The 18,733-nt window shown below is 40.5% G+C and overlaps 1 protein-coding gene across 2 annotated transcripts in view; it reads left to right on the forward strand.

Annotated features, from left to right (window-relative positions):
- Nucleotides 1–18,733, forward strand: part of NCOA2 (nuclear receptor coactivator 2) — a 186,351-nt gene that overhangs the window by 48,401 nt on the left and 119,217 nt on the right. For both annotated transcript variants that reach the window (XM_035890074.1, XM_009634505.2), the window contains one exon: nucleotides 12,223–12,467. The gene's annotated coding sequence lies outside the window, so the exon portion shown is untranslated. The remainder of the gene's footprint in view (nucleotides 1–12,222; nucleotides 12,468–18,733) is intronic.

Raw genomic sequence — 18,733 nt, forward strand, 5'->3', positions numbered from 1 at the left:
CAAGAGAAGATGAGGGAGTAAGTAATTAAGAGTAACCATGAAAGGGAATGTGCATACTGGAAGAAGTGCCGTTTTTTCAATGGCTAATACTGTCATATATTAAGATCATATAATGTAATTTTAGTATTTAAATTTTGCTGTTCCATTGTCAAATTTTACTGTTCCGTTGCCAAAACACTCTATAAAAAAGACAATTCTGCTCGACAAATAAAATAATTTTGCTCAGAAGAATTTCAGCAAATGGATAATTAACCAGCACTGTGGCAGAGCTATGCGAGTTTTTGCATGTGTTATTGATGGTGACAGCCAAAAAAATCCCAAGTAAGCAGAAGGGGACAGTTGACTTGAGATTAATTGATATACAGATCCTTTTCTCCATAAACAAAAATATGGTTCTTACATACTGAAAGCATGTTTTCAAGCAGTTGCTTGCTTTGTAATTTAGGTAGTGTTGTGGAATTTGATTCTAAATGTATTAACAGGTACTGCTGGAGAAATATAGTTGTTAGATTCCCAGCAGTCAAACAGTATCAGTATTCCCAAAATATGCCATTGGATGTGTGTGTGTTTTCGTTCTGGGTCTCAGCCTTTACTCTTGATAACGCTTGGTGCTTGTGACCATGTATTCGCTGAGCATCCCACTGCATCTTTCAAGATGATTTACATAGACCTAGATGTGTTTATGTCTGTATTTTGAAACAGAAGTAGATAAAGACTTACAAGTGCCTTTTTGGCATTAGCGCAGATGCTTCTTGCAGGGAAAGCAGTATTGAGAAAACTCAGGGTCAAACCTCCCGAACTTATTTGTTGATGTTGCTGCTGTTAACTGAACTCCCTACAGCCACGCGCTCCCGTTGTGCACTTTCCCATTGTGCTCTTGCCTTTCCTACTTGAGCTTTCTCTTCCAGCTCTGAGTGACTTTAGCACATCTCTGAATAAGGACTCAAACCCAAATTGCTACTTTTCTAAGTGAGAGATTTTGAGCATGGTCTTTTTTTTCCCCCCTCTTCTGAACTGTTTTAAAGACTGGTTTTAGAAACTACACGCTGCTGCATCTCGGTCAGAATATAACCTTTTTTGGTCCAGGTCCATTGCCAACTTTAAAATTAAAATGAAACTGAACATTTCTAGTCAGTTCAAATATCTTGTGGGTTTTTTAATGTTATATTTAAACATATATGTAATGACTGTTTAGTTTTGCCTCCCCTTTTTTCCTATTCCAAGGAAGCTCATATGGTCAGGTATTTAAAAATAACCCTCTGAGAAGAACTCCTAGAGTCATGTTTACTTCTGCAAAGCCCCAACTGAGGTTGGCCTGATGTTAAGCTGTGGAAAGTGTTGTGTTGCTGCTTCCGCCGCTCCGGGGCCAGGCCTGCGATGCTGCATTGGTGATGCTCCGTGCTCATGCCCGTCCGTCAGCCAGCCTCTGGCTCAACATGACAGCCCAGTTGTCCTGTGACAAGCACGATCAGTCGACTTTCTTCGCTTGTTTGTAACCCCGTAGCTTTCAAATAACTTGTCTTCCTAGCTGGGCAGTAGCTCTGCAGCAGCCTTCCCTATAGCACAATAGCCTCCCCTATAGCTTCCCCTATAGCCTTCCCTGCTAGGCCCCTGCCTGCTCCTTCCTTAAAAAAATGAACAGAATCTTCTTAAGACTTTTAACACATATGGACTATATTTTTGACGCATTTGTAATTTAGAATACTTAAGTTAATGTTCTAATGATGATATTAGTATTTGTCTTCAGGGCAGTGGCTACTGAAGTTGCTGCTCATTGCTGTGGAGCTGGGGTGAGTGGAAGCCGTTGCAGGGAGCCTTGTAGGACAGTATTTGGAGGTACTCGAGCAGGATTCATTCTTGGGTTTAGTTATGTGGTAGGCTTGTATTTGCATACAGATTTTCTTTGTTTTTCCGTGAATCTGCTCTGACTAATTCTTTGGCCTGTATTTCATTAAGAGCGTTGACTGCAGAATGATGATTTTGGTAACAGATGAAACAAAACTTTTCCTTTTTTCCTTGGCATGTGCATGTACAAAATAAAAAGTACAGGATGACCTTCTTTATTTGATAATTGAGAATGTGCCTGACTTCATTAGGAAAGCTATAGTAAGAATACAATTCACTGGTCTTTTTATAAATTAATGCCAGTATGGTGTATCAGTTCTCACTCCCACTTATCCTCTTTTTCTCTCCCCTTCCCATCACCCACTACTCCTTCCCTATTTTTAGAGGCAACACAAAGCTGTTTTGCTTCAAGCGAGGGACAAAGATTAGGCGAGTTTTAATGTCTTGCGGCAGAGCCACATTTGTACGCTGTACTCCTAAAACGGTGCTAAATTGTTTCTGTGTTGTATTCATGAACACTGGGTTTGTTTACTTCTAAAATTTTTACTCCTTACCCTCAAGCTATCAGCAAATTATGGCTGAAGTTTCAATTGTGGCAAATCTGTGTGTGAGGAGCACAGATTCGCTCCTTCTCCATATGAGAAATGGTGCTGTGTAATATTCCCTGCACCCTTGTGCAAATAAAACTGAGTTCAGAGTCCCTGTGCTCCTGTGATCTGCAGACTGCATAGCGAGGAGAGGAGTATTAAAGAGGACTGTTTATGTCGGGGTGATAAAAATCACACGTACTTTCAGGAGACCTAAAGACCCTGCAGATTTTATTAAACTTTGAAGAAAATCATGTGCATGTTTGTATGTTTATCTGTATTGATAAATATACGTAAAGTGCACAGAAGGGTATTGTGAAGACTGCTGATGTTTACGCTTGCGTCAGATGCAAGTTTGCAGCATTGCAAACCCAGTACTGAATGAGGACACTAGACTTTTAGCTTATGTGAAGCATACCAAATATTTCACAAGAATGACTTCCTTTAACAGTAAAATAATTATTTACAGTACTTAATAATATAGAAAACATTCGTGAGTTAGTTTGCAGTTCTTTTTATCTTAAAGAATGCAATAGACTCCATTGCTAAAAAAATGGGACAATTCAAGAAAATGCTGTCAATATAGACAGATACAGAGCAGTCTTAGCATAGCAAGACTATTTCAGTTGAATAAAACAGTTAATTCGTTCTTTCAGTTTTAAAGTCTGTGACTAAAAAGTATTGTGGGTGCTGTTAGTCGTAAACTTCTGCTATAGAAAATGTAAGAATGTGGTGTTGGGTGTGTTTACTGAAAATTGAAGTTTAATCTTTTTCCCTGCATGTAATATAGTGTGCATCTGCTTCGATGCGAGAAGTACCTTTTTAACAAGGCAGCACGTTTTAATCCATTCATCAAAGCCATCTAGGAATCTGTCCTCATAGTTAAAAGCAAGTCAATCACTCCACCCTAGCAGTTTTCTTCCTTCCTGAAAGCCCCATCCTTCTAAAGTTCATTTTTCTATCTCAGGTTGCCATCAGCACCCTTTCAGCTTAAGGCCTTGCCCTGCCTGTCCCCATGACAAGTTCTGGCCACCCTGCAATCACGAGGGAGGTGGTGAAACTGGGACGTTAAGTAGCATAGGTGCACGCAGTGGGGCTTGGAGCAATCAGAGTTATGATAATTTAAATAGTTATCCAGCTTGCTTACCCACCGTTACAGGAGATCTTGTTTTATATCTTTATGCAAAGCTCATCTAGCAAGGAAAGTAAATGAGATCTTAGATTTTAATAAGAATTTAATTTGGCACTGCCATTAGGGTGGTTTTTTTTTTCCAGTGTTGAACTGTCAGTTCAGTTATTTTGCTCCCTTTTATAAAGGGTGGCAGTAACACTCGTTGGAAGACACCAAAGGTTCATCTTTTGTGAAGTTGATACTGATAACAGGTTGTAAAGAATTATGGAATCTACACATGGCTGAATGGATCTGGGCTTTTACAAAGCAGGTTTGACACCCGGCCAGTTTTGGTCTCTGTAGACCTAATAAATGAAAGAGATTTTTCCACTGCCCTGTCACAGAAGACAAAAACGCAGCTTACTGAATTGGCTGTTCACTGCCAGTTTAGGAAAAAAAAATTGTCATTTTCTTGCCGTGTATAATAAAAGCGGTACTAATTAGTAGAAAGCACTAAAACATTTTCATACGCTTTTCGTCTAATAGTTGAAGTTTTAAAAAAAATTCTCTTTTTTTATGAATGTTTATAAGAACTTTTAAGTGTTGTAAAACTTCAGCAACCAAATTGCGTATTTTCAGACAGCTCTTAAGCAGACAAGTTGTTACAAGAGTCTCTTTCAGAGTTAAACTGTTGGTTTGCAAACTCTTTCTGACATCTCCTACAAAAACAAAATAGTCCTTTTCTTCTTTTTAAATTCAGAATAAACCTATAATTGGTTTATAGGGCCTTGCACTCAATTTGATGGCATTTCTGCCCGTCTGGGATGCAGAAGGAAGAAAGGGGGGAAAGAGGGAGCCCCTTGCATCTGGTTAGCAGGCCCAGCTCTGTAATTGTCTGGAGATCAAAGAACCATTTGATGGTGGCCGTTAACACCTTCCAGCATAATATCCCCAGCTCCCTCTCTGCCCGTCCTCCTCATACAGCTCACAAAGTTGGCACTCGGCAAGACCTACCTCCTGAACCAGAAGGAAGAGAGGTGGGAATGAGGATTTGGGGTGTGTGGGAAGCGGGGTGAAAGAGGAGGTAGAAGAAATGCGAGGTGAGAAGGCGTGGTGTTCCCAAAGGACGATTTACAAACCCTTTTGCAGGCTTTTGATAGGAATGGGAGGCCGACCGTCCCGCGAGAGGAGAAAAATAGAGTTAGGCGTGCCAGCTGGCCAGTCATTAAAAAAGAAAAGCCTCTAAAGATGTTTGGTTTGCATGCTCAGATGACCTGCGCATGTGCAGTGGTGCCAGCCACGCCAAGGGTACGGCACAGATGTGGTGCAAGAGCTGGGAATCTGCAGGGCCGTGGCCTGGCGCGTGCACCAGCGTTTCCACACATCCCCTGGTGGAGTGGCTACTCAGAAAACTGGAAAATTCAATCATCTCATTTGCAGTCATTAAGACAGCAGTAAAACTGGCCTGCCTGGTTAGAAACCAGTCAGGTAGCAATCATATGAAAGGCCCTTAGCTTCCCAAAAAGTGGCCAAAGGGAGGAGTAGAGCTCATGTGACTCATGGAACGGATGAGGTGGGTTGGTAGTCTGTGAAATACAGGAGAATGGAAACGTGGCATGGGGATGTTCAGGGCGCTCCGAAGAGGTGCAATGAGCGTGACTGCAATAAGCATGACTGACAGTCATAGCAAAGCGTGACGCTCTCTTGCCCTCCTCTAATTTGTTTGTAGTCAGAATTTCTTTGCATTCTACCTTGCATCAGAGCATTACTTTAACTTGATGAAAGCTGTGGACTGCAGTTGCACCGAGCTGTAGATAATGGCAGCTTTTTCATTTGTTTCCGCTTGGACTTCAGGAGCACTTGAAACAATTAAAATATTTTCTCTTGTGAGAAGTGCAACTTATCCCCTTTGTGTTCAGTAGGAACAAAAGCAGTTTCCTCATTTTTGGGGGTGTCTGCAGAAAGACCCTGGAACCAAAAAAGAAAACGAGTCATCAAAGTTAGTCATAAAATTGGAGCTGTTTTGATTTTTAGAAGAACTGAGTAGCATTTTGGGGGCAGTTTTTTTAGCCAGCATTAGAAATTAAATAGTTTTATAGTTTTATATATATGTGTGTATGTACATCTACATAAATACATATGCATAGTATGTGCTACCTGATTTTTTAGTAAATTGAGTAGAATTATCTCATTTTAAACTTGTATTTAAATGCCGTACATTCTTTTTGACTCAGAAATTCATGGAATTAATATATAATAATTCTTTGGGTTTGTGTTGTAACTGCCACTGGAGGTAAGTATTAAAACCATTTCACATTTGGGGAGATTATGTGATAAAGAAGCTGTTTCTTCAGCCAGGCTCTGTAGTGAGTTGCTGGTGAGCTGGCTTAAAGGAAAAAAAAGGTCGCTTGGCAAGAAATCCAAAAATAATGGAAACCAGGCAGCTCAATTTGAACCAGAATACTGAAGTTGCTGTTATTGGTTTTTTTCCTCTTTGCTGAAAGACTTAGGAAAAAAGTCTTTAACTGCTGCACTGTCCAGTTTGAAGTGTATTAAGTGTGTGATGTTCACAGTGTCCAGCCACACTGGCTGCTGATGAGAGAAGTACCACTGACACCATAGATTAAGAATGGGGCTTGCTCCGGCCATTGACTCTACTGGGGTCTTTCTTTAGTTCTTACACAAGTACCCAGGCCAGGCAGGCTTTATCACTAGGTGCTTCCCTAAGTTTTTGAGGGTGTTCCCCCGTTACTAATTTTTCTCACTGACTGCTGCTATAACCCTGTGAAATTTAGGCATTTATAATTATGGTGTACAATACACTTCTGCCAGACTAGCTGTAGACCACTTACCATGGCTGTCGACCATGGATTACAGGTTGGAAACTGCTGTTTGGGGTATTCAGAGAATCTTCACCCTCAGTAGGAGAGAGACAGGAGGTGGCAATAGTCATCGGGCTACAGAGGCAGAGGTACATGGTTCAGAGGGGTTGTCTAGCTTAGACAGATGCACTCACCTGGCAGCAAACATGCCTGATTTCTTTGGGCTAGGAAGTGTTAATCTATCTATGCAAGTGGAGAAGCATCAACAGGTGAGTGAGAAGGTTTGGTATGGCAGGATAAATTGAGCTGATCTGACAGGGGCAAAAAACCGGTGACTTCTGGAAATGAAAGTCCTTTTCCTTTTCCCCATCTTCTGCACAGTCTTGGCCGGGTTGTCATGTTGTCCCCCTCTCTTGCTGGCTACAAAACTTTTCTCAGCCCTTGTTGAATTGATTCAGTTCACTAATCTCAAAAAAAAAAAAAAAAGTGAATAGCTTTATGACAGATTAGTGAACTGAGCAGGTTTACTAAAGGATAGGATAAATGCAAGGAAAGGGACAGAACTTTTTCACAGTAGTTAGCTGTTAGGTTGGCTCAGCACCCTGGTGTAACAGCACACTTTGAACATTTCTGTCCAGAATAATGTGGTGGTGTTTGGGGTATTTCCATGAGAGGAAGGATTTGTGGGTTCAAATAAGAGATCTAAAAAAGGAGATTATTAAGTTTTACAACTGTAGCTCAGGGGGTAGAGGAGAAATCAGCATATTAGATCAGAGCTGTCAAGCTCTGAGGCACCAAAACCACACTGACTCACAGAGTATCTGTTAGAAAATATTCTCTGCTCTTTTCTCATCATGGGTTTCAGGCTCAAAACCTACTACAATTTCTGGAGCTAAGCACACTACTGCGATCTCATCATGGGTTTCAGGCTCAAAACCTACAATTTCTGGAGCTAAGCACACTACTGCGATAGCAAGATGGTGCAAAAAAGGACATTTTCTTCAAAGAATCTCAAATTAGACACAAACAGTATAATAGAGTTTAAAGATCCTTGTTTTATTAAGGAACCTATGTGTGACATACGGGGTTTTGCTCACAAAAATAAATGGTCACAGTGTATTCCTGTTCTAAGCCACAGTAATAAGAGTGGGATAACTTTAAAAGGTTTGCTTTGGTACAGTCCTGCCAAATGTGTGCCAGGAGTCATCTTTACTCTGAGATATGTCCTAAGAGCCAGTTCAGCGGCCAGAGAATACTGCAGGTGTATTTGCATTTATTCTAAGGACTTTCTGTTAGCTTTCTATGCAAGATATCTTTCTATCTGGGCTGTTACTCAGTTTTGCTTTTATAACTCTGATTTAATAAAAAAAAAAAGTAAAATCACTCACGTAGCTTCCAATTTTCACAATTCTGAGACTCAAGTGCATTATTTTGAAAACTTAACAGACTATAAGTAGGTTTATTTTAGTTGATACCATATGGATAACATACTACTATATACCCTGTACTATTTGCTCTGTAGCTATTCTTGGCACTGTCATTAATAGACCTAAGGAAAACAAATTTTCTTGTAGATTACATGAAGTGAGGTGAGCTTGATCTAAAATAAGCGCTTATGAAATGACCAACTAAAACCTTTAGTCAGTCAGAACAGTGTTTGAAGTGGTGGAAATTGCCGTAGATCCTAAGAACACCAATGAGGGACATGAATCGATATCCATAAAGCTATGCTACTTTGACTCATTTTGCACCAAGTGTTTCCACATATGCGTGGTGAAGAGTGGAAGAGGCATTCAACCTTAAAAATATTTAACTGAAGCTAAATTCCTTTGAACTTGCAATGGTGCTGGGGATGGGGTTAGCAGTAGAGGGTTGGTATTGTGGGTGCTTCTGGTGTCAGACTTGGCTTCCAAGACATGGGCTTCTTTTCATATGGCAACAAGCAACAAAATTAAGGATACTGTGCCACAGCAGTGGGAAGTTGTAGATGCTATTGTCAGTGTTGGTAACTCAGATTTCTTTTATTTTATTTTTTTTCTTTTATAATATGCCCTGAGTCAATAAAATCAGTGGAATACAGGTATAAGGTTGCTATTCCATTTTAATCTACTTTTCAGTGTGAGGACAAGCTGCGAGCAGCTGTGTGCAATGTATTGTGGAGCAGTAACCTTAATGTGGGAGTCTGTTTATTTGCATAAGAACCATAATGTTTTATACTGAGCTCATCGTGCCGTGTTATTTGAACAGATTGAAATAAAAGAGTAAACTACACTATACATGCTGATCAATGCATGAAGCAGTTTTTTTGTTGATGCGAGTGTAGCAGTAGTTATATAGGATATTACAGTTCTTTGAGATATTTCTTGACGTTAAAAAGGGAAGCGTGATTGGGGGATTTTTGATGATTGAAAGTTCTAGTATTGTAGGAAATTGTGTTCCTCACAATGATTCAAAGAACAGTTTCTCTAAATAAACTTAATAGCAGAATTAATTTTACCATGTAGAGAAGAATCCCTCATCAAATGACGCCAGTACATTGATAATAGCAAATATACTACTTGCATTGCAATGTGGCTTTTGTGATAATTGTATTAGTAACAAAAAGCTGCTGAAGATTTTCAGGGAATAACTTGTACTTCAAAAATGCTGGAAACTACTTTAAAAAAAAAGAAAAAAGGGAATCTTACCTTACAGTGAATTAATGGTCTTGGATGAATATTTGCTGTTGGGTAAGATGTTCAATACACTTCAGCCAGCTGGCTTAAGTCCTTGTAAGAATACACTTGTCCTGAAGAAGTTTAGTCTTTTTGATGATTAGTTCACTTCACTGAGCCTCACCTTTTTCTTGACTTGTATACTGAGTGTTTATATATATTCACAAGTCTTACATAAATACATGTAGTCCTAGAGCCTTTCAAGCATTTCCATTATCAGTGTTTTATGATTTGTTTTACATTAAAGCTTTCCTACTTGATGTAGTGTTTTTTGCCCATAAATATTGATTTCGATGACAAAATAATTAGGTTAGTTTATGTTAAACAAACAGATAGCATTTTGGAGGTCTGCTGGATTTCAGAGGAGTTTTTAGGAACACTACATACTGGTGTGTAGGAACTAAAGCTATTACAGTTGCTTATAGTTGAGAGACAACTACCAGTGCCTGATACTTCTAATCAGTTGGGCTATGCTGAGTGAATGGAAATACTTTCTTTTCCTTTTTCTTCATTGGAAAAAGTCCTTTGCTGACAGCAAATATGTTATACTCTGCCAAATGAAATAGTGCATGAAATTCTGCTCTCTCTTTTAAGGAAGAAGTTTCGTGTAGTTTCCACGATTGTACATTGAAGTACTGAATTTTTGTTCAACCTAATTATATTTTTCATCACAACTATAACTAGTGATTAGATAATTATTCTGGCCTTAAAAAAAAAAAATCTAACGATTATAGATGCTGACAGCCAGTTTCATTACTTTAACTGAATTCAAGATATAATAAAATTATTTTTTAGTAATATTTGAAAGTGGAAATGTGCTTTTAATGCTTCATTATGTTTTACACACTGATGTTGAAGCTTCTCAGTTTATTTTTGTAAGAATAAACATGAATGTTCTTGGAGTGTGCATGTGGGTCACATACTTTTTTTGCCACAGTTAATAAGTGCTTTTTGAAAATTAGGTACATCAGATGTCTCTAGACTAAATACGATCTCACAGGACTAGTTAGTCATTCCTTGGAAATAATTATTTCCTACTGAAAAATAAATGTCACAGTGCATTTAATCCATACGATAATTTGCATCCATCTGTGAGGATGTGACACTTTCTTATTTCTTGGTCTACTCTTCTGGACCATGTTTATACAGAAGTATTTACAAGAGCCACTGAGAAATTTTCGTCTTGTTTGCTATTAAGAGCTCAGTAAAAAAAAAAATCCGTAAATTGGATTTTGCTCTAAAAGAATGTGTGGTCTGTTTTCAGAAGCTTTCCTCTTTCTGTATATAACTTGACAGTGTGCTGCATTTATTTTTCATGCTGAGATAAATAACTGCTAAATAGAGAAAAGGAAAGAAAAAGTTTCCCAGAGTTTCATGCAAGAAGGTTATTTCCCCTCCAGGCAGGGGCAGATTATCACAGGCGATAGTATTGTACAAAGTTACCCTTCCTCTTTGTAACTGCCCCTAATTTAGTGCAAATGTGAAGTAAAATGGATGTGCTTAAATTATCTCTGCTAGTTGTGTGTGACCTTCATCGAGAATGAAACTAACCCATTTTGCTTCAGGTTTTCATGGCCTAGAAGTATTTCATGAGCAGCTGTAGCTTTGCAGGCAGGCATGGGTACCTCTAGGATGAAAAGGGTGGCATCTGAAGAAACTCTAGCTGGACCTGTGTGCTGTTGTCTGATGATGCTGTTTGGACATCACTTGTATAGGCATGCAACAAAACTGGTGGTGACAACAAAGGCGGCTTGCGTGGTGTTCACTCCAGCACGGTCCACCCGCAGCCACTACTGCTCAGTTGGACCACTGGTCTCAGGTGTTAATGTTTGCACAGTTCTCGTTTCAGCGAGCTGAATGACTTAGACTATTAAGGGCTGAAAGGGGAGTGCCAGGAATTGCAGTAGGGAAGGCTGCCCGATGCTTCCCAGTATAGGATGCTGGTTGGAGTTTTTTTATAACTTTGCAAAACATTAGCCTTTAGGGCTAGGCAGTTGCTGCTAGCTTTTTTTTTTTTCTGTCAAAATTATTTAGCTATCTGTAAGAATGTGTGGAAAAATTATTTCTCATTGTAGGTTTTTTCTTTTTTAAAAAAAAAAAGAACCTTTTTTGGAAATGCTCCATGTCCCCCTCTTTCAAGTAGAGGCTAGGAGTTAGATGGCAGTGTGGGAAGCACTGGTGATAGGCACTGGGGAAAAAGAGCGGCTTGTGAGTCACGGCTTTGCCTTTGTCAGCACTGCGAAAATCTCAGATCTAACCGAACTGTAACCTTTTAAAGAAATCACGGTTCTCGCATGCTGTCTTGAGCATGTGAGAGCTGTATGGCCTGGAAGGGGGGGGTGAGGGGAAGGCTGAGCTGGGTGATGAAACCGACGCCTTGTACCCCAGCGCCTGAGAGCCAAAAGTGGACCCGCACGGGGCCCTGGCATGGTCCTGGGCCCCAAATACCGTAGGCTGTGAACAGGGGAGACAGACCTGGGGTGAGAGTGAGAGTTACTACGACAGCGTGTTGGGGAGCAAAGAAGGGGGAGTCAAAGGGAGAGCGTGGCACTGCCAGCCAAGCCGGGAGGTGGCTGAGCCAGGAGAGATGAAAAGCTTTGGGGAGTGGGGGTGAGGAGAGACTTGGCCAGGGCACTGAAGGTAGGAACAGAGAAGGACCAGGGCTTGAATCAGCATGGGCCAGAGGATATGGCTTGAGGAAAACAGGCAGAGGAGTTTCTTCTGGAAGGTCCTTTTCTACAGAGACCTTTGAATATAAATAATCACTCTTTGATTTCAGTAGAAGCTCCTTGAGAATGTGTTTTTAACCATCACCTATATCTAGTCCCCATGCAGAGAATTGTTTTACGTTTGCAACCAGCTTACTCCTTTGCCGCGAGAGCTGCACATTATATCTAAAGATTGCAACCCCACTGCTGCTTTTTGTAGGTGTCAATGTGACCCCGTTGTACAAGGTCTGATGTCTCAATTTCTGTTCTCTAGAAGTGGCGAATGCAGACGTTTTTGCAGCGTGGCAGTGTCCAAGTCAAGGAATGTCAAAACCGAGCTTGTCTTTGCAAAGCTCTTTCGTTTGGCCCCTCGTTGGGAAGCCTTACAATTTAACAGTATTTAACTGTGTGCTGATGTGCTGTTTTTTTCCTCAGGACCCCTGCCTCATTCCGTGCACAGGATGGACTTGCTCTGGGAATGAATCTGGTTGATGCAGTGGAGAAGGCTGTTCTCTGTAGTACCCCTGCCTCACTTCCAGCAGAAATCGGGACGCGTGTGGCGGGCGAGGCAGGGGATCGCAGGAGGCAGAAGCCGTTCTGGTGCTCTGCGCAGCTGCATGCTGCCCTGGCGAACCGGACTCTCTTCCTGGCTGTGCTGCAGACTTCCTAGGTGATGCTAGGTAAGTTGCTCAGTCCTGGCTTTTCTCATCTCTTTGCTCACTGTATGCGTCTTGCTTTCTTGCGGATGACTTGAGATCTTTGGATCTGATTTGGAAAAGTGCTGAGCGCTGCTAACTGCGAGTGAGGCAGTGGGGGTTGAGGTTTGAAAGTGCTATATAAAGCACAATGTAATGCTAAGTGCTGTGAAAAAATGAGGTCTGAGTTATGCCAAACTGGAGACAAAGTTGTCTTCAGAATTGGAGAATCATTTTGACCTGAAAGCTGTCACTGCTTTAGTTAGGAAGTTAGGAATAACACAGTTATTCTAAGTTAGGAGTAACAGAGTAACAGTGGGACTAACCATTATGTTGATGAAACCTTCAGCTGCACCGTTGAATTCACAAAGAAATTACTTGTTCTGTCTTCCAAAAAAAATTTGAGTAGCATGCAGTAAATAAGGTATCGGACCATACGCCAAATACCAAGAGTAAAACAGATTACTGTTTTGATTAATGGTAATTCTGTACGCTGAATGAAGCAGAGGTGCTGTGGAAATGGTATGACATAACTGCGGCGTATGCCATGCCACAGAAGCAAACAAAGGCAAAGTTTAGGTTTCTCTAAAACTTACTTCTGACATTTCCTCCTGTGAGTGCTTGCCTCTGCAGATTGGTTTTAGTGTAGGTGTTTGTATCGCATAATATGATTTGGGGTGCAAGAAGCACAGCATTTTTTGATGCTGTCAACTCAGATAATATATGGACATAAAACCAAAATGACAATGTAAATTCATCAGTCATCGCAGGCTCATGCCTCTTGTGCCTGGTGATTGTGTGAGATACAAAGTGGACAGTGTTTGTAATGCCCGCTATCAGGATGACTTGAGGTCAGAATTTCATCAGCATTTCTTCAGGCTCAGGATTTGTGTTTTCCCAGTGTGATGGCCATAGCTAGCTACAGCGCTGCTGTAATCAGTAGGTAACAGAGAATTTTTTTGGCCAAGGCATGGTTAAGCTAAATATTGTTTTAACTTAGCTAACCTGAATGCAAAGTATCTAACGTTGGATCAGATTTTATGAATTAACCAAGAGCGTGTCTTCGGTGCCTAGAAACGTGGTGAGTGTGTTTGCCAGATAAGCTGTTACTCTCTATTGCAGGGGGGGGAGAGAGAGAGAGAGACAGTAAAAGCTATGAAGCTTTGATAATGGCTAAATATTGTATTAAATACACAGAGTAAGAATGCACGTTCCCCTTCCGGCCTGCTCATGGGAGATCTACTACATATGGCTCTGTGAAAGGCTGCAGTAATGCTTTAGGCGCCGAGCAATATTTTTAAGTGCTGCTTTCTAAGAAAACCTGAGGTATTTTTGTTTGACTACTGCTGTGCAGTGCAAGTCGTTCTTTAAATCTTTAAACACAAACAAAACAGGAAGGGGGCGGGGGGCAGGGGAAACAATCTGTATTTTATGAGCAGAACTTACAAATGAAATTATTTGCTTTACCTAGAGCATCGAAAATTATGTTGCAATTAGACTGATGCAATAGCTCGCATTACGAAAGGATCGCACAATGTGCAGAGCCCGCTGGAGAAAAGCACGGGACTGGAACAGCGGGGGTGTTGTGGGCCTGCGGGGCAGCGTGCTGGCAGAGCTGCGCGGGGAAGATTATCGGCTAATGTGGAGAGAAGAACGCCAAGAAAAATAAAAACCGTTCCTGCCTATTCCATAAAACGGGGCGGGGGGGAGGAGGAGGGCGACTTGTTTTATCAATGTGCCTACTTTATTCTGGTGGCACGTCTAATCCAGTATGGAAAATGTTTTCTCTTACGTGAAAGAAAGAAAGAATGGAAATGGAAGCTAATTTTGAGCTAATGTATTTTGAAAGCTGCTAATAATAGTGGAATTTTATTCAGCGTGCTCTATTTCTACAACAGAAAAGTAAAATTCCTTTGGGTTAACTGAAACATCTGTTGAACAAATTGGTTCAGTTTCATGAGTCTGTTACTAATTCTGACAAGTAGATGGTGTTTTATAAAACCAGTAGAGTTGGGGGGTTAGTGCCCATATTCTTTAATTTTTTTTACTATTACTAAAGTAGGCCATTTTGAAGTGTTATGTTTTCATGAATACAGTAATACTGTGGTTAATATTTCTAGTATTTCAAGCTTTACCTTTGCTTTAATGAGTTTTCTTCACTGTTTTTAATCAACATTACTAATACTCTTTAAAGTCGTGGGTTTCCAGCTTTTTATCGAGTTCTTAGTAATGAAGTAATTGAGTAATTTAAAAAAACAAACAAACAAAAAAAAGAAAACCTTTTGGTGCATTTCTGCTTGTATTTCCTTGTTTCTGCAGCTTTTTCTGTTCTGTTTTATTTATGAAGTTCAAATGTTAACAGAATTTTAGTTGCTTCTACTGCTCTTTTCTCATTTGGACTAATTATTCTTTGTAACTTCACAGTTGTGGGAAGAATATTGTAGGTGACAAACAGGTTTATGGTTTCACATGGTGGAAGCTAAGAATGTCATAAGAGTGAATGAGCTGATGTCATATGAATTAATAAAAGAAGAAAAAGGGAGAAATTAAAAACAGTTTCTAAGATTCTGTACCCATGCATCAGGAATGCTCTAATTTAGTCTCGTACACACAGAGGCATCTTAAAGCAGTTTTGGTTTCTCAGGTACATCTCTTATCAGTATTATCGCTGAAAGAAAATCACAAGTAAGTGTAATGTTAGTATGCAGATCAAATTAAGTTCTGTGTGCTTTACTCTTACATATATAAAATCAATGCAAGTTCTTCTTGTGTATTACATGTAACTAGCTCTAACACTGACAGATTTCAAGGGAAAAGCTGAACTTTGAATTTAGGCAAAGAATTTATATTTTCTTTGTAGTGCATATAATATGTGGAAAATATAAAAATGTCATTAAGCATGTACATGCAATGTGATTGATTGTAAGTTACGGCATTTTCCGCTTCGTGGTCAGGGTGCCTGACTGTTGAGAGCAGCTCAGTGTATAGGTAATGAAGGTTGTAAAGGGAAGTTGATAATACTTTCTAATGTTACTTTAACAGATAATTTCCTTTACATTATCGCTATTTTGAAGTTTTAATATATGTTAATTATGTGGTAATTCGGTTGTCTTCTTTAAAGGAGAAGATAATGCAAGTATAAATAAGAGGGACAGCAGTGTCAGGTATCATTGCTCCTGAGGGACTGCGGGGTTGAAGAGGAATGGAGATGAGCCGTTGAATTTTGTGAAGGTGCATGTGAGTACTGGCAGTGCAAGGAGCTGCCCCGCTGTTGATAAGATGTTCTAAACAGCCCTTGTGTCGGTTTTGTCCTTGGTGCAGCTCACTGAAGTTTCAGATGACGTGCATGAAATGAAGTGAGGGGGAAGTTTTGTGGCTGAAGTCCTGTGCCAAGTCTTTTTTGAAGTTGTATGCAGCAGCTGTGCTGTAGCTAAAGAAAGGCTTTCTTTGCCTCCGTCGTAACATCTGCATGATCTTTAACAGCAGAATTATTCCACTATGGTGTTTTGTTTAGCTAATCCGGATTGCCTTTGTTAAATCTTTTTTTCTTTTCCTTCTTAGAAATGCTTGCATTACTTTTGAGAATAAGTTTGCAAAGATTTGGGCTTGAGTGCTTCTGTGTAGAAACAGTAGGCTTCAGTCAAAAAAAAAAGTCAAAGGAGGAGCTGAGACTTCGAGTTTGAGTCTGTAGCTCAGAGAGGCTCTTAAGGTAATTGGGCAGCTTTAGACTGCACCCCATGAATTGGATTATTCTACACCCTCCCTTGTTTGGAGGATAGGGGTTGAACATGGGGCCAGTTTTTGTGGAGATGTCACAAATGCGGCATCATTGCAGCTAACATTGGTCTTGTGGCTTCCAAAAGCGTGGCTTGCACCCTCCCTGCTGTGGTATTACCCCGTCTCCCTTGTGCCAGCACTGCTGCCGCTGTGACTGTGGGGTGAGTTGGCTCAGGGAGCCAAACCGGTGGTCAGCTAACCGCATTTTGGTTGGGTTACTTGACTGGCTCTTTAACTCTTTGAACTTGCTAACTGCAGTTGGACAGGTGTCTGGGCTGAAGATGACCTGGAAGAGGGATGGCAGGACCAGCCTCTTCTAGTCGCAAATCAGCTTGTCTGAAGCTTCAAAACCATGCCTTGACTTGAGGCAGGAAGAAGGCAATTGAGGGTAGTGTTTTTAAAGTGCATGAGCTGGACTGTGTACCATGTTTACTTTGAAAGTTAAGTGAAATCAATAAATCACATATAATTGAATTTGAAATTTTAGCTTTAGTGTTTCTTTTAGTTGGAGGATTTTGCATAAGGACTTTTAAACTAAATCTTTATTTAATCTTCTTCCAGTTTAAGAGGTCTGTAATTGTTCGCTCTCTGTTAGCACTGCAAAGCTGGCAAGTTCTCATAGTTAAAGGGTGGGATCTAATGGTCAGAAATATGAAGTTGTGGTCTTGTAGGGCAAAACAAAGGTAGCAGAAATGCTGATACTTCTCTGTGTTAAGGATTTGGGTGATCTTCACTGTAACTATCTTGCATTTATACTTGACTCTCATGCAGTATGTCAGATTCTAAATCTGGACGAATACGTTGTAAATTAAATGTGGGTGGGGTTTCTTTTTTTGTAAGTAGGAATTATCACATTTTATCATCAGGAATTACTCTATATGCATTTGCTTTTCAGTTGAACAATATGATCAGTCTTCCTGCTGTAATCTCTTAGGAAAATGACTGTCAGTGGAAAAGCAGAGTGCTGATTTATGTAATTGTACTCATTGCAGGAGTTTGGTTTGTGAGATCCAATTAACATAAATAAGCAAAGTAAGAGAAAAGGCACAGGAAGCATACTGCTGCTTATTAGGGTTGTTAAATGGTATTCTCAAAATTATCTTCTAGTCAAATAATGATTTTCTTCAATTTATGCCAGGAGGACTGTGTTACTCCCCATACTCAGTGCCTATAAAATTGAACATATACTTGCCACAATGAAGAATTAATCCCATACTGTGCAAAATAACAAAGCTGCTATTACAAATTACTTGAAATACTGCATATTGAGTGGAAAAAGCCAGGTGTGCCAGCGTGTGTAATTCAGAGCGTAGCCTGCCTGCTCGGGGGAACGCGGCGCGCCCGCCTCCCCGTCCGAGAGTGACCGTGACCACGTCACTGGGGACTGAGCACACCCTGGGTGACAGCTGGGCGTTTCAGTCTCACACGTGGAAAACATACGCGTTTCCTAACGCCCAAGGAGTATGGTTAGGTCCTAGAAATAGAGATGCTTGACAGCAGTAGTCCAATGTATGCGTTTTATCTCCATGTTTAAAAATAGCTAGTAAAATAAGATCTTAAGATCAGTCTTCAAAACTGGGCACATTTAATAGATTCTGGTTTCAGCAATGTTACTGTGAGGTAAGGGCGAGCAGCCGAGGACTTGCTTCAAAAACAGGAAGTGCCCACATTTATATAAAATTGCATAGTTTCAGCTGTCATAAATGTGGTTTCAATGCAGTTGCAGGAGTAAAGCCCAAAGTAGTTATAACCAGCTTACTTCCTCTTCCAGTCAAAGTGCAAATAGCCATATAATTAACAATCTGTGGCTCATTTTCTCTAGCTGGGTTAAGTATTCTGTTTCGCCTGTTCAGTCGCTGTATAAACAGAGGGAACTTGACTTGCTTAAGAACGTTTTAAAACACAAATATTCTTGGTCATAACCGCGTCTGCAGATTCACAAAACAGGATCTTCGATTGCCCCTCGAGCTTGGCAGCAGAAATGAGACCTGCGAGTGTGGCTGGCGTGCTGCCAGGCTCCTTGGAGAAGAGCGAGCCTTGCCAAGTTGGCTTCTTGCCATGGTAAACTGCATGGGGCAGCAAAACCTGCTGCAGAGCTGGTAGACAGTTTTTCTCTTCAGGGACTTCCCTTCTTACATTCCATTACAAATTGGCTTTATTCAAAGTCTTTTATCATTAATTTTTTGAGGACTGATTGCTCAGCTTTTTTCTGAGTTAATTCATCCATCCTGCTTTTGACTCTGCTCATGCACTTAGTACGGCAGAAAAGCATGAGTACAAAAGGATAAGAAAGAGTTCCTCTTCTGCTCCTGTACCCTCTTGGGTTGGTTCAAATATGTTTTAGGCTGCTTGGGGCTTTTGAGGAGAGCCCTAACTTTTCATCCAGAAAGGGCCTGTAATCACTTCTGTGTCTCTGCTGATATCAGGCACTTGAGCAGCAAATGCCCACTGAATGTTCCCCATGTAGTCTGCTT

The sequence above is a fragment of the Egretta garzetta genome, unplaced genomic scaffold (genome assembly GCF_000687185.1).
Source record: "Egretta garzetta isolate BGI_Z169 unplaced genomic scaffold, ASM68718v1 scaffold251, whole genome shotgun sequence".
In the NCBI taxonomy this organism is placed as follows: domain Eukaryota; kingdom Metazoa; phylum Chordata; class Aves; order Pelecaniformes; family Ardeidae; genus Egretta; species Egretta garzetta.